The sequence below is a fragment of the Durio zibethinus genome, chromosome 9 (genome assembly GCF_047325235.1).
Source record: "Durio zibethinus cultivar Kanyao isolate XHJ-2024 chromosome 9, ASM4732523v1, whole genome shotgun sequence".
Taxonomy (NCBI): Eukaryota; Viridiplantae; Streptophyta; class Magnoliopsida; order Malvales; family Malvaceae; genus Durio; species Durio zibethinus.
In genome coordinates this window covers 23,967,538-23,983,208 of record NC_143170.1, presented here as the reverse complement: position 1 = coordinate 23,983,208, position 15,671 = coordinate 23,967,538, and the positions used below count along the sequence as shown (strand labels likewise).

General features: G+C 27.9%; 1 long non-coding RNA gene across 1 annotated transcript; it reads left to right on the top strand.

Moving 5' to 3' along the window:
* The first annotated feature begins 371 nt into the window (after positions 1–371).
* LOC149516884 (uncharacterized) lies at positions 372–3,728 on the top strand. The gene is made up of 3 exons (XR_016345395.1): positions 372–677; positions 2,040–2,146; positions 3,214–3,728. It is a non-coding gene; the product is annotated as an uncharacterized LOC149516884 (long non-coding RNA).
* The last annotated feature ends 11,943 nt before the right edge of the window (positions 3,729–15,671 follow it).

Here is a 15,671-nt window from a genome sequence, read left to right as displayed (position 1 = left end):
ACTCTAAAGTATCAAATGTTGTGGTAGGTGGCAGAGCAAGATATAAAAAATAGGGAGTAAGAGGGAAGAACAAGGGAAGAGAAGAATGTAGAGGAACTTAGGAAGGATTGTAGAGAGAATTCTATAGAGGGGATTTGTGAAATAGCCAATACATATATATATATACACATAAATATATATATATATATGTATAGGCCAAAGGTTGTAGTTGATGAAACCCATGGAAAGATGCCAACTCACTTGGCATTAACGTCTTTTCTGGTTTGGTGTTAGGTTATTGGTTGTTGTTTTGAGGTTTGTGACATCACACCTATAAATTTACCTCCTGTACTGAAAGGGAAAGGGAAGCATTCATGTAATTCAAGGAAAGGTTAAGAGGAAGATCTCTTAACTAATGTTTGAGCCACCAAGCCAAACTCTCTAGGACATCCCAAGAGTGGAATAAACCCAAGAACCTTACCACTTATTCCAGGGTTACTTGTAATACCTCCGTTTCGTGAGGTAACCTTGTCACTTGCTCCACATTACTTTCGCTGCTCCATGTGGTAACCCAATTTTTGTAAGACAAATTTTTACTAGTACCAAAGAGAAGATATATTAGGAACTAAAATCAAGTGTTTACAATGGGCAATGGATGTCGGCTTTGGGTTCCCTTCTGATCAAAACTCTAGTTAGAGGTTCAAATTATTTTTCATATATATTTTTTTGTTGAATAGGTTCAAATTCTTGATATACCTACTTTGCAGCATTTACACTCATGTACTAACTTTTCTAGAGCATGTGTATGTTCGGCTAGCGAGTTGTTATGACATGAACTGTTTTAGCAAATGGATGAACGTTGTAGACACTCTAATTGATGTGACTGACTGCATCACAACAAACAAATTTGATGGGTTCTCCGGGTGTTTGGTCAAAGGTGGCAGAAGGCAAATGATTATTTCCATTCTCTTCTTGCTTCTGATGGTTTATGTGACCAGCTGGGTGAATTGGGAAAGAATACAATTCCTTCCCTTGATTGATGTAGTCACTTATATGCAAGTTCTGCTATCTCGGAGATCCTTAACATCATTAATATTTCTGTCTGTACTTTGTAAGATCTGGACTGTAAACACTGATGTACTTAAGTTCCCCATTAGTTGATGCTGAAAATGTTAGCAGAAGGTTTTTGAGCCTTATAAGAGAGCCAGTGCATGTCTATATTAACCACTTTATCCTGCAGCATCTGAATTCTGAGATTATTTGGATCAAGCAAACTACTTGAAACTTCTTAATCAGAAATCTAGATCATCTCTAAATAAGTCCATAGCACAAACTCATTTTATGAGAATTATGCGGAGTAGAATTTAAGAACTAGAATGGCCCATGAACTTCTTAAAGTCTTTGGATTTTGGAGGTTTTCGAGCCTTGATAGACAGTTTAGTGTTATTAATATCATGAGCATAAATGTAGTACTATATTATCATTTTTTTGTGCTCGGGGGTCTTCAAATTGGTAGTTTGAAGCTAAAGTGCCTTGAGAGAGGTCCTGCTTCAGCTATTCCTTGACATCCATATGATTAGCAGTGTAGATGTATTTCATTGTCAGTTGGGGGTGGCTCTCACTGTGGAAGACTTTGGGAATTCATCAATGCTGATTGTTGATTTGATCTTGGAAGTTTTGAACTTAGTAGAAGTGATTTTCCTTTCTACCATCGGAATATTGATTGGATTTGGTGATGACAATTTGAAATTTATTGATAAGTTAATATTTAGTTTGTTTGGGTGATAATTATTGAAAAAAGTCCAGTCTTCTCATCTGGCTATTTTGCTATTGTCTTTAAAATTTCAAGTCTATAAGCAATATTTTTCTGGAAACGAGGTTATTTTGGACTACTCATAATGTTTTCTGTGTATTTTCATTTCTGATAATCCCACTTGCTAATATTGAAATTTTGAGTGCAATCATTCATGCTTCAAGTTCCATATTCTTAATTTCGTCCTTCTTTCAGGATGCACATTTTGCTTACTGGATTTTTGGTTTTTACTGGTAATGAGATTTAGGTAAGGAAGTCAATGTGCCATATCAAGCAAGTACTTACTGAAAGAGCAATTGAAGATGCAGATCCTAGGAGGTCTGCAGATATGTAGAGGATGATAAATGCTTTTTGGTATTGTACTAACCTGCTTATCTCTGTTGTTTTATTGCTGGAGATGTGATGCTGCCATATTTTTCCATTATTGCATCGAACATCATAAGTGGCCACCTCTGTACGACCATCAGTAGCCTTTGTTTCTCGTCTGAGTGGCACTTATTCAATAGAGTAGAGATGATTAATCAACAACATAATTGTCACTGCTCATGTCTGTTGGCTTAATGGAACATTAGCGTAGGTTGTCTGTAGCTGACTGAGGACTATTAAAGCACCCTCTTCATATCTTATTTCCCTTTTACTTCTTTGTGAAAGTCTTTCTAGTGTTGAATATCTGAGTTTCTCAGAGTTTCCGGAGATTGTAAGCCAAGGAGAATTTTACTCTTCATGTTCCCTGGAACAATCAGGATATTGAACTAACCTTGTACTTCTAATACACCCACGCACTCCCTCCTACTTAAAATTTGTTATCCCTATTTGACTTTTAGGAAAATTAAGATTAAAATTTTTTTATTTTAGTGCATTTTATATTAAAATTTTAATATTTAAATGTCAACAAGTGAAAAAATATGTTGTTCAGAAAAGAAATGGAATATGTTTGAGACATGATCTGCCGGACTGCAAACATTGATGAACCCAAGGCTCGCCTGAAAATGTTAGAAAAAGATTTTTGTGCCTTCTATAAAGCAGCCTTGGGTTGTAATTGAGTTATTATAATAAGAAATTTGAGTCTGACTGTAAATTTATTGTTCAAAATTTTATTTAAATTTGATTGAATTTTAGTTGGAATTTTGATTGGAATTGGATCGAATTTTAATATTTACAGCCTACTCTAGAGAAGTCGTGAGCACATAAACTCAATCCATGGGAAATATGTGAAGCAGGAGAATTTATGGCCCATGCACTTACAGTTAGATGGCCATGGGTTTTAAGGCCTTCATATTAGATAGTCAAGTGTCAGGAATATGATAGACAAAAATGCCATATAGTTGGAAGCTCAAGTGCCCTCAGAGAGGCCCTTCTCCAGTTATTACTTGACATCTATTTCATGAGCAGTGACAATGTTTTTTCCTATTTTGTCACAGGTTGGTGTTGGCTCTGACTGAGGAAGACTTGGGGAATTCATCATGCTGGCTGAGGAAGAGGTGTTTTAAATTGCAGCAGTCTCCAACCTATTTTTGCTATTGGCTTTCAAATTCCAGCAGTCTACGTCTACAAACTATATTTTTCTAGAAACTAGGTCATGAAATCAAGGGGAAGTCAATGTGCCGTATCAAGCAAGTACTTATTGAAAGAGCAATTGAAGAACCAAGTCCTAGGATATCTGCACACAGAGATGAAGAGAAAGATAAATGCCATGTGAAATTGTACTAACCTGCTTTCTTATCTCTATTTCTCAAGGCTTTCTATTGTTTTGTTGCTGGAAATTTGATGCTGCCTTAGTTTTCAATGTCTAGGAGTGCAACATCTTAAGTGGCAACCTCTAGAGGAATGTCACTGGTCTTTGTTTCTGTTGTGGATGGCACAAACCAATAAGGTAGTAATCAACAACATAATTAGCACCGCTCATGTCTGTTGTCCTTATAGAACACCATCCCAGGTTGTCTGTAGCTGAGTGAGGACCCTGAAGGCACTCTCTTTATCTCTTATTCCCCTTTCAGACTTCTTTCTCTCTTGAAAATTTGGAGATATTTTTAGCTTAATCCCCCAGAATCATCATCTCTTCTAGAATAGAAGAAAATTGGAGAGGGATCAGAAATTTCTGTAGGCAAGCGAGATCATCAAAGGTAAGCAGCTACAAGTACATGTATATCAGTTCTCCAAGCTGTGTTTTTACCATAAAAAGGCACGCAAAAACAACAGTAACAAGAAAAGTACTTTCCAAAGATTTTGGATAATCTGTTAATGGTAACTAGATGTGTCATGGGTAACCATGAAGTTGATGGATCATTCTTTAATTTGCTTGTGTACTGCTGCGCATTTTAAGCAATGATTCACATATATAGCTGTCAGTGCCAGAAGGCAATGCCCAAATGAAAAGACCAAAGCCTTTTTATCCGTTTGTGAGATGATCGGGACAGGTAACAAAGTCCAAGTTGGTATCATATTGCGCCAGATGGCTATGCTATACATACTTTAATAGAGGATAGATCTATCCACCACAATGATCCATACTGCTTATTGCGCACACTTGTATTTTTAACATACTCAGTCACAGGCCTTGTCGTTGCCAGTACCTCGCAACCATTTTTTCCTCATCTGTGCATTTTTATCTTCCTTTGTGATCTTCACTGTCAAACCAGGGCTCCACTCTCCATGCTAACAATAAATTTTGCTATTTCCAACTCTTATATTTTCCTGTTTAGGCTTCGAAAGCTCCGCTCCTAGCAACTGCTCCCATGGGAAACTACAAATCTGGGTGGTATAAGGATGGGGTTTGTATTATTTCTCCTGCTGTCATGATCTTATTCCTTGGAGCCGAGGCCGGTTAACACATCAGGCGGAGAATTGTCCAAATTTTTTTTTGTCAGACTTTTTTTATGAGACCTCAAAGTATGGTTTGAGAAAAAAAAAAAAGAGAAAATTGAAAATGGATTAATAATTATAGTGTTCGGTTTCGATTGATTTATTTCATTTTATTTGGTTTAATTTAGATATTAAATATTTTTATTAGGTTCAGATTAAATTTTGAATAAAAAATAAAAAATATCTAAATCGAATTGACTTATAATTTTTATTAAATTTTATATAAATTTTAAATTTTTATAAAATAAAAATAATTATTTTATATTTAAATTTATTTAAATATGCTAAAAATTATATTAAAATAATATATAAATAAAATAAATAAATTTTAAAAATTAATAAATCAAATTGAATCAAATTAATTAAATTGAAAATCAATAAAATTTAATTCAGATTTAATCTATTTTAATAAAATATCAATTTATATTCTAATCAAATTTAAAAAAAATCATAATATTATATACTATTAAAAAATTCAAAGAAATAAATCAATATAAATATGATAAAATATGTTCTTATCCTCGGCTCTCTCACGGGTAAAACAATAAAGTCGCTGATAATTGGGGTGGAAGTGGCCCAAATGCTATTTTACAGACGCAGGACGGAAGGCGAAAAGGACTGAGGATTGAGACTGTTTAGCTGTGCTTTATCAATGAATCTAAAATCTTATTTCTTCCAAACCTAAAAGCACAAATCCATTGTTAATGTTTTAGGAACGACTAGACATAAGAGGACAGAAAACGACCTCTAAAACAAAAGCATTTTTAAAAATAAATTTTTTAAATAAAAATTTTTATAATTTGATTTTAATTAAATTAATCTATCGAATTAATTTAATTTAATTAATTGATCGATTAATTCGATTAATCAATTGATTACGAAATTAAATTTTATCAATTATAAAAAATAATTTTAAAATAATTTTAATTTTTAATTAATTCGATTAAAAAATCTAATTAATTAAATTAATCAAAATTTTAACTGAAACATAATAAAACTTATATATAATTAAAAATATACGAAATTATCCATTTCATTTTAAGTTATTAAAAATTTTAACTTAATTATTTGAAATTTTAATATTTTGTTAGATAATTTTATTTAATTTATTTTAAATATAAAAAATTTAAATTTTAAAATATAATTTAACTTAATATATTATTATTCGTTTAACCGTTCAATTGATTAATTTTTGAAATTAAAAAATTCAATTCGTTTAATAAAAATAAAATAACATAATATGATTAATTGACTTTGAATAATTCAATTTAAAATTAATCAAACCAGCCGAATAAACATCTTTATCTTTATATATAACCATTCATAAACAACAACACCAACAACAGTAGTCTTTTAAATCTAGAGCAGCTTCCCTGCCAACTAAAACATTCAAAGAGCTTGCGTTAGAATAGATTTAATAATTTAAGATATAACATTTAAATGACACGAAAAAAGTATAAAAGCAATAAATTTAAAATTGATAAAAGTCATGTAATAATTTGACAAAACAAAAAAAAATATTTCGTATTTAATATATTAATATGAATTATAATATAATAATTTTTATATTTTACACATATTTAATATCAAATAATTATAACATAAATATATAAATTATCAAATCTATCTATAAATCTCCGTACACGAATTAGTTTGCCCTGTTTGATTTCCAAGCTATTTTTCTCAAACCTTGAATTATTCTGGTATAATATTTATAGGGTTGGTTTTTTCCTTTTATATATGGCAAAATCATTCAAGAAGTCAATTTCGGTACGCTAGAAATGGGATTACCCCCATATGTCAACTGAAAATAATCTTGTCAGTAGCATATACAATAAGCAACGGCACCAAATCTTGCCAAGTCAACTCTTCAAAATTTGCAAGAAATTATCACATTTTTGTTTCCCTGAACTTTAAATTATCTTCAAAACAAAATTTTGTTTGCCAACCATAAAGGGCATTTGTTTCGCGAAATATTAAATTTAAAAAAAAAATACAATTTTTGGAAAAATATGATATTTAAGATTTTTTTTTAATTTTAAGATATCTCATATTTAGATTCACTTATTTGATTGGTAAGAATTCACATATATTTATTCTTGAATAATTATCACAATCTCTTTGACATATATGATAATAATTTTTTATTAGCTTTTATTACTAATAAATACCCAAACAACTAATGATGCCTTTAATCGTAAAAGAAGATAAATATTTTATTTGATTGCTATTTTTATTTATAAAATATTATCAATAAAAAAATATCAAAGATTATTTAAGACGTTTTTGGATTTAAAATGTGTTAAATAATACATTTTAATTTAATAAGGGATTATTTACGAGGTTTTTGATCTAAAAACACCTTAACTAATCTTCAATATTTTTTAAAGATAATTATTGAAGGTATTTTTTGTTCAAAAATTTCTTAAATAATCCCTTTTAAATGTATCAGAGAATTATTTAATGCATTTTTAAATAAAAATTACCTTCAATAATTACCTTTAAAAAATAATAAAGATTAGTTAAGGTGTTTTTAGACAAAAAACCCATTAAATAATCCTTTCATATTTTTTAAATTAAAAGGTATTATTTAAAGTATTTTTAGACAAAAAAAAACCTTAAACAATTCATTTTTAAAAAATAAAGGGATTATTTTAATGCATTTTTTGTCTAAAAATACTTTAAATAATCCTTTTTAAAATATATCAGATGATTATTTAAGAGATTTATTTAAGGCATTATTAATCCAAAAACACCTTAAATAATCTCCTTTAATTTTTTAAAAGATATTATTTAAAGCATTTTTGACCAAAAAATGCCTTAAATAATTCTTTTAATTACTTATAAGATTTAAGAAATTAAAAATAAAAAAATTGGAGTAGCTTAGTTGGTTAAAGTATATGATTATTAATCATAAAGTCATAGGTTTGACCTTTTTTTTTAGTGCTTTAATTATTTTGAAGATGATTATTTAAGGCGTGCGTTGTTTATGGACAAAAAATGCCTTAAATAATCTCTTTTATTACTTATAAGATTTAAGAGATAAAATATATATAAAAAAAAAGTAGCTCAATTGGTTAGAACATATGGCTACTAACTATAAGGTTGAAAGTTCAACTCGTGTCACTTTCAGATATGCTTTTCAAAAAGATAACGACTAGTTCACAATTTTTTATTCAAATCAAATTTGAAAATAACATTACTTTCTTTATCGGAATCCTAAAATACCACAAGGAGAGGTGAGTTTCTGATTTTAAAACTTTAGGTACTCTTAGGAATCTTTCACTTTTCTTCATAATCAGATTACTCTGAACAAAACATTAGAATCAAATACCCACCAATAAGATTCTAAAAAAAAAATTTGTAGATTTTTCCAAACCAAACGCCACCTAAGTGTATAAATCATAACAAGTAATATAGCAAAAAGTAAAGTTCATTCTATAAAAATTATAAAAAAGTTAATATTAAGTTTCGAATTATAACACTATATATTATATTTTGACAAATCAAAATTAATAAGTAAAAATCAAATTAAAATATTTAACTAATTAAAATATAAAATTGACTTATGTAAAAATTAATTTAAACAAACTAACAACCAAAAAACCTACATTTAAAATACAAGAAAAGAAAATTCATGGTCAAACTCTGCTTTTAATCCTTGTACTTTAGTTAAAATGTGAATTCAATCCCTCTATATTAATTATAATATGGCAAGTATCTCTATTTTTTACATTTTTGAATTTTCATCCAATCATAAACGGTGTTTAAATTTTTCTATTAATGTTGATAACATGTTCGTTGACATTTGACCAAAACAGACAGAGTGACTTAATGGTGTGGTTTTATTTTCATTGATTTTTTTATTGATTTTTAATGATGTGGATTAAAAAATTCAGTATCACCAATTATAGAGCACGTTTATAATTGGTCCTTTTTTTCATTTTAATTATAATTTTTATAATATTATATTAAATACAAATTTAATACAAAATTAAAATATTTTATTCAAATAAAACATTAAATTAACTCACAATCCAAACCTTATATTTCATTAATATCTTTATCTTTCTAAAACAAAAGCAAATAAAATAAAAGTACCACCATGGCAATCGAATATGAACAAATTGGCAACCATTTTGGTTTTCTACAAGAAAACACTTTAGCTTAGCAAGTTCTTCAAAGGTTTTTGAGTAAATAAAAAAGAATGTTGTTGTTGCCACCCAAATAATGTAATTTTTAACAACAAAAAAGGAATTTTATCACTATGCAATGAATAGCAAAATACTTACATCTTTGTTCAATTTGGAATGAATAAAATCTAAAGCTAAATCATTTATCAAAAACTTGCATAAACCTTTATCAATCTCTATTTTTAACATAATTGATTTACATATCAAGACCTAAAGAAAAAAAAATTACATGGACATTAACACTTGAAGTGAAAGTAAAACAAAACAAAGCTAAATAGATGTAACTGAACCAAGTCCAACCAATCTCCACCACCATTCCAACCAATCTCCACCACCATTCCAACCAATCTATTCCATTTTAACTCCTCTAACCAATCTTTACCATCCGTATTCAAAACCTAAAAAACTAAGAACAATAACCAAAAAAAAAAAAAAAAAAAAAGGCTATAACAAAAAATAGATCGGTAAAATGGAACATGGTGGGAGATAAACATAGTAAAAATTCAGATTATTTAGAAACAAAATAAGGTATTTTGGATGGAAGAACAGTAACCTTTGGCTTTAGATCTAGACATTTTGAGGTTGTTTTTGACAAATCTAATCTAATAAAACAATAGGGGAGGTTGAGAGGAATTTTCAAATAACTTTTGGGTTGTTTTATACATCGAAGGCAGCAAAAGATGGAGGTTCCATGCTTGATTTTAAAGTTCAACAATGGTGAGGAATGGGTTGTTCTTGAATGTTCAAAAGGGTAGGAAGAGAATGAGGCTCAAAAAGAGAAAAAAAATTGAAAATTTGAAAAGAAAACAAAATGAAAAAAGCTAAAAAAAATGCTATCATTTGGTGATCCATATAGATTTAAAAAGTTCACGTCATCATATTCTCCAAAAATGCATGATGAAGCCTGCCCTATCATTAAGATAATGCCATGTCATTGGGTTAATGTCCACATTAACGGACTTAATGAAAGAATTTAGACACTGTCAAGGATTGGATAGAAATTTCAAATTTCAAAAAGTACAATTAGTGTTAATATTGAAATTATTGTAAAGGGATTAAATCCGTATTTTGATTTAAGTACTAGGATTGAAAGCATAATTTGATCAAAATTAATTTATAAAGCAACTAATTGACTTAAAATAGCAATTGAAAAAGGAAACTTAAATATGTAATAACAAAAAAATTAAAACTAACTAGCAATCTAATCAATTAACGTACAAATATGAATGATTAAACTAAAATAGAAACTTGAAATTGAATATAAGCTTAAATGAAATTAGATGAACTTTAAGAACAACAAATTAAACCTAATCTAACATGTTTGAAACTTAAATAAAGCAAATAAACTTAAATTGCATTAAATAGAATTTAACTTATGTTTAAACTTGAAACGTGCAAGAGCCTTAAACCTAATGAAATTAAAACTTAATCTTATACAACTTAATTTAACTCAAGAAATTTAAATTAAACTAGAATATAACTTAATTAAGCTTAAATTGTATGACCATAACTTGAATTGAATCAAAACAGCAAATTAAAGTAAATTAAATCATAATAATAGAAAATTAAAAGAGCTTAAACTTAAATTGAATCAAATTTTAATTTAATTTACTTAAAAACTTAAATTAAACTTGCATAAATTTTAATTAACATGAAAGAAAATGAATTGTATTGAAAACTTAAGAAAACAAAGTAAAAAAGTTTAAAAGAACAATAGTTGGTATGTTACCCCACACCATAAACTAAAAAGAACAAATAAACAATAAAAGAAAACCCTAAAAAGCTATAGAATGGGCTGTCATCTCAAACATAATTTTCCTAACACCTAGACAAGCCTATTTATATATAAAGACCCATAAGAAAGATGTAGCTACCTTGGTCTTCTATTGGGGCAAACTTTCTAAATCGATCTTTATAGGGTTTTTGAATGGAATAGATGTTCTTGAAAAGAATCTTGCTTTGGTAAGAGTGAATCTTTTTAAAAGAATTAATCTAGACTAAATCTCTATACTAAATTTTCATTTCAAAAATATAATAGATGTTATCTTGTGTTTACTTGACCATTTGAACTCTTTAAGACAATGAGAATATGTTATTGTTTTTACTTCTCTTTAAGAAGTTTAAAACTCCAAAAAATTTAGCTAGTTAAGTCTTCTTAATGAATTAAATCACTTAAAATTGAAAGAGAATGTGCAGTTAAGGTTCTTTAGAGAAGAGAGGAATTTGTTGATTTAATTTGAACACCTTACCAGCTTTATAGAAATATTTCTTAAAGTTTTCTTGGAAGGTCCAATTCTTGAAGGTTTGTTAGTTTTGAACTTTATCATGAACTTTGCTTGAAGAGAATAAGTCGTGTCACCTCTTGTAAATAGCACTTATGCATCCTTTTATCTCTCATGCAACTCCTATTCTAAACAGGAATTCCTTTTTTGATTAAGTCAACTTTAGGTTACTTTGACTTTTCAATTTAAATCAGATTTATAACCTCTAAGCCATGTTATCATACCACATAAGTATTAAGTCAAATTTTTTAGCAAATGAGAAAAGACTTGTTGTCATGTCATCATCCAATAATCCCATGCATATGCATCTACATAGAACACCTTGGACTTGTATCCAAACTTGTTTCAAATTTGTCCCTACATAGTCGAACTTCTTTTCACTTAATTCTTGCATGATTTTGCTCATTTCACTTTAAATTTTAACACATCCTTAAACCTATTAAATGTGGTCAAGCTAATCTTGAACAAATTTTGCACTTTCACTCCAAGATTCTTTAAGAATTTACTAAGAACCAATCAAGATTCCTCTTAATGTATCAAGAACCTATCAAGATTGATTAAGATTTATCAAGATTTGATCTTTTTTTTCAGATTTCTTACATAAAGATAAATTAAAAATATTAAGAGTAAAAATAACTTTATTTTATTAGAAACTAAGCAAAATTAACTCATTTAAACACTAAAAATAACTTTATTTCATAGAGTAAAGTTATCAAACCTTAAAATTTGAACTTTACTTGTCTTCAAGTAATAGAAAGCTTTACTAAATCAAAACAAAAATGCTAGAATTAATCATATAATCTTATAATAATCAGATTCTCATAAATTCATTAAAAAATTGCATAATAATTATAACTTAAGGAAAATCATACTCATAGCTTAAAGCTAAGAATCATTCAAGAATAAGCTTCCTTATAGTTACAATTTTTGTGTGTGTGTGAATAGTCTATCTCATATTAATGCAAGACATTCAGTTGAAATTATGCAAATGTGAACTTAACATAAAATTTAAAAAGATCGATATATTTCATAAGTTTGCTTTTTACATACTCTTTCCACTAATGCAGACTTACACACTAAACCAAAGATTAATAGTTCTTTGTTAAGTGTGTAATGTAAGACTAGAGTTAAGGTATGATAAAAGAAAATTTAAACTGATAAACCCTAAACATGCATTATTTAAGATTTTTTTAGTTTGAGAGCTTTTAAGAAATTATAACTAAGGATGTTAATGGGTAAAATATAAGGAGGGTGGAGCATTTCCCATCCCATCTTTAGATTTTTATATTATTTCTATAAGTGTACTTATACTCAATGGGTATTTTAAATTTATCCTCATCCCTATGGGTATTTAATAAGTATAAGTATCCCCAAACGTATAGCTTTAAAAAAAAACCAAAATTTATTTTTTTAGGTTTTTTTTATTTTTTCTTATATATTTAGGTAATTTTTTATAAATATATATTTTCAATAAAAATATATTAATTCTAATTAACCTAAAATAATAATTTATATTATTTAATATAAAAATTATTTACTAAATATATATGTAGGGTATGAGTACAAAATGGGTATTGTATTATCCGTCCCCATCTCTATAACTAATAAAAATTTAAAATTATACACATCCATATCCCTACACCTACAATATAATATTCATCATCATTCCTAATAAGGTATATGGGTAATTTTTCATTAATATATTTAATATATATTTTTTCAATAAAAATATATTAATTCTAATTAATCTAAAATAATAATTTATATTATTTAATATAAAATTTATTTACTAAATATAAAAAAATATATATGTAAGGTATGAGTACAGGGTGGGTGCTATATTACCCGTCTCCATCTCCATACTTAATAAAAATTTAAAATTATATGCATCGATATCCCCATACCCACAATATAATATTAATCCATATCCCCAATAAGATAAAAAAATCAAGTTTCCCATTAAGTATGAATGAGATTGACATCTCCAATTATAACACCTTCAAACTTGATTCTTTCTTTCTATTTTTTCAAGCTTTGTTTCAAACTTTTCTTTTCAAATTGCAAATTTAGAATCTGTGTATAATACCTTTGCTTTTTTTTTTTTTTTGCACATTTTCACCATTTCTGTTTTTTTTTTTTTTTAATTATGTTTTGAACATATAATTTGTTTTAAGCTTTCTTTTCTCAAATAAAAATTTCCACTTTTCTTTTTCATAACTCTGCCTTTCCTCCAAATGTAATATAACTCTTTAATTTGGAATTTGAATATCCCACAAATAGGGTAAGGTAAAAAGATAGATAAAATATAAACAAATGGCTAGTTTATTCATGTAAAAGAAAAAAAATTATATATATATAAGGCTCAAAAGGGGTGATTAAGGATAAACATATAAATGTTAGCTTAAAAGACTCAAATAATCTAAAGATGGCCTAAATCACCTATCTAATTAAGTGTAGTCTAAAATTTTGCTTCAAGAGATGATAAAACAAATTCTAAAACAAGATCACAACTTCAAAGATCAATGTAATTGCACATCACATAAGCCTTCACTAAATATCATGCAAATCAATTATCAAGACTAAATCAAGACTATGTACTTGAAATGTGAAATTATCACAATCACAAAGAAATAAATTCAAGAAATCATCTCATGTTTTCACTACATTCATTCTTTTCTTAAAGATATAATCAAAGTCACTTCTAATTCCTACCATTAGATAATGAGAAAATCAACTAAATGAAGCAATATAGTGATTCAAAGCAAAAAAATTAAGTACAAAAATAAAAATTTTGAAAAAAAAAATTAACTCAATGTCTCTCTCATTGTAACTTAAGTCACATATTATCCTCTATGTGTAAAACCTAAAACATTCAAGCACTAAAAAAATAGAGATACTCTTCTAATATATATAAACTGAATCTGACTTAGTAGGAATTATCCAAAACCATACATTAGCCTTGCTTAAGATTTCGGCTTTGCTTCCTTATTCCTAGCTTCTTCAGGTTCTTCTTTCTTACAAAAATAGAAACAAAGCATTACATGTCATAATGAAAACCAAAAATTAAAAACTAATCCTAAGCATGAAAAACAAAAAATAAAACCTAGGTTGTCTCCCAAGTAACATTGAATTATAGTCAATCAGCTTGGCTATCTCATAATTCATCATTCAAGGTGGTTTGAATGACCTAAAGATAGATGTATGCACATAATATATCTCTTCAGAAAAAACTTCAATCAAATGTTTCTATTTAGAAAAATCACAATCATTAGTTAATTTTAAAATAAAGCACATTTTAGTTTTTTATAGTTTAAAAATATGCATAAAGAAAAGAAAATTTAAAATAAAAAATGATGCTACTTGATGATGCTTGTAAAGCTTTTAGATTTTGACTTCCATAATAAGTTCTTTCTTTTTGACTTTTTTTTCTTTTTTCTTGACATTTCTCATTCACCACAATTTTTCTTCAATAAAGTGGAGTAGTGTATGCTTTTCAATATCATTTTCACTTATAAAATCTTCAACCATACTTTCTTGTTCAATGAACTTAAGTGGTAAAAATCTTTATTGTTGGACTTGTTTTTTATTTTTTACCATAATTTTTTCTTCAATGAACCTTGGTGATGTAGCTTTTCAACTTTTTTTTCTTTCATTATAGAGGTGATTGTCTTAAAATCTTTTTACTTTCTTTTATTAGAATAGACTTGGTGTCATTAGGCAAAGTCTTTTAAGGGAGATTTTTTATAGCTTTAGCAATTGACCACTTGATCCTTAAGGTTTTGAATTGATGCTTCTTAATCTTAAATGATAGAGTAAAAGATCTTTTCAAAAGATATCTTTTCTTTTTGAAGTAAGGCTTGAAAAGCAAAATTATTTGAATACATTAGTTCCAAAAAAAAATGATGTGGACCTTAATTATTATTCCAAAAAAGATTTTGATGAGTCTCCTAACTTGAATTGTAAAGACTAAGTCATCTCCCACTACCATGGCTCCCTCTATATATTTCATAATAAATAAAAGGATTTTGAATGGCATTTGTTATAAAGTATTGAATTTTTCAGTCTACCATTGGTATTCATTGAAAGCAATTACTTTTAGTAGTTCATATGGTTCCTCGATAAATTTCCTAATTAGAGCTCCTCTAGTTATGGCATCGACAATGGTTCTAGTCAAGTCAACCAAACCATTGTAAAAGGTGTGTACTTGAACACACATTGGTAGTCTATGGTGAGAATATCTCTGAAGCAAGTCTTTATATCTATCATTTGCTTCATAAAGAGATTCAAAGTCATACTATTTAAAAAATGTTAAGTCATTCTTCATTTTAACTGTTTTCATTGATGGAAAGAATTTTGTTAAGAACTTATAAGCTAATTCATCCCATGAGTGATAAAGTTTGAAAGAAGTGGTTGCAACCAATTCTTTGCTTTATCCCAGAGTGAGAATGGAAAAGTCATATCTAAATGATATCATCTGTAACACCATCATACTTGAATGTATCATAAATCTTCAAAAAGTTGACAATATGTGCATTTGGATCT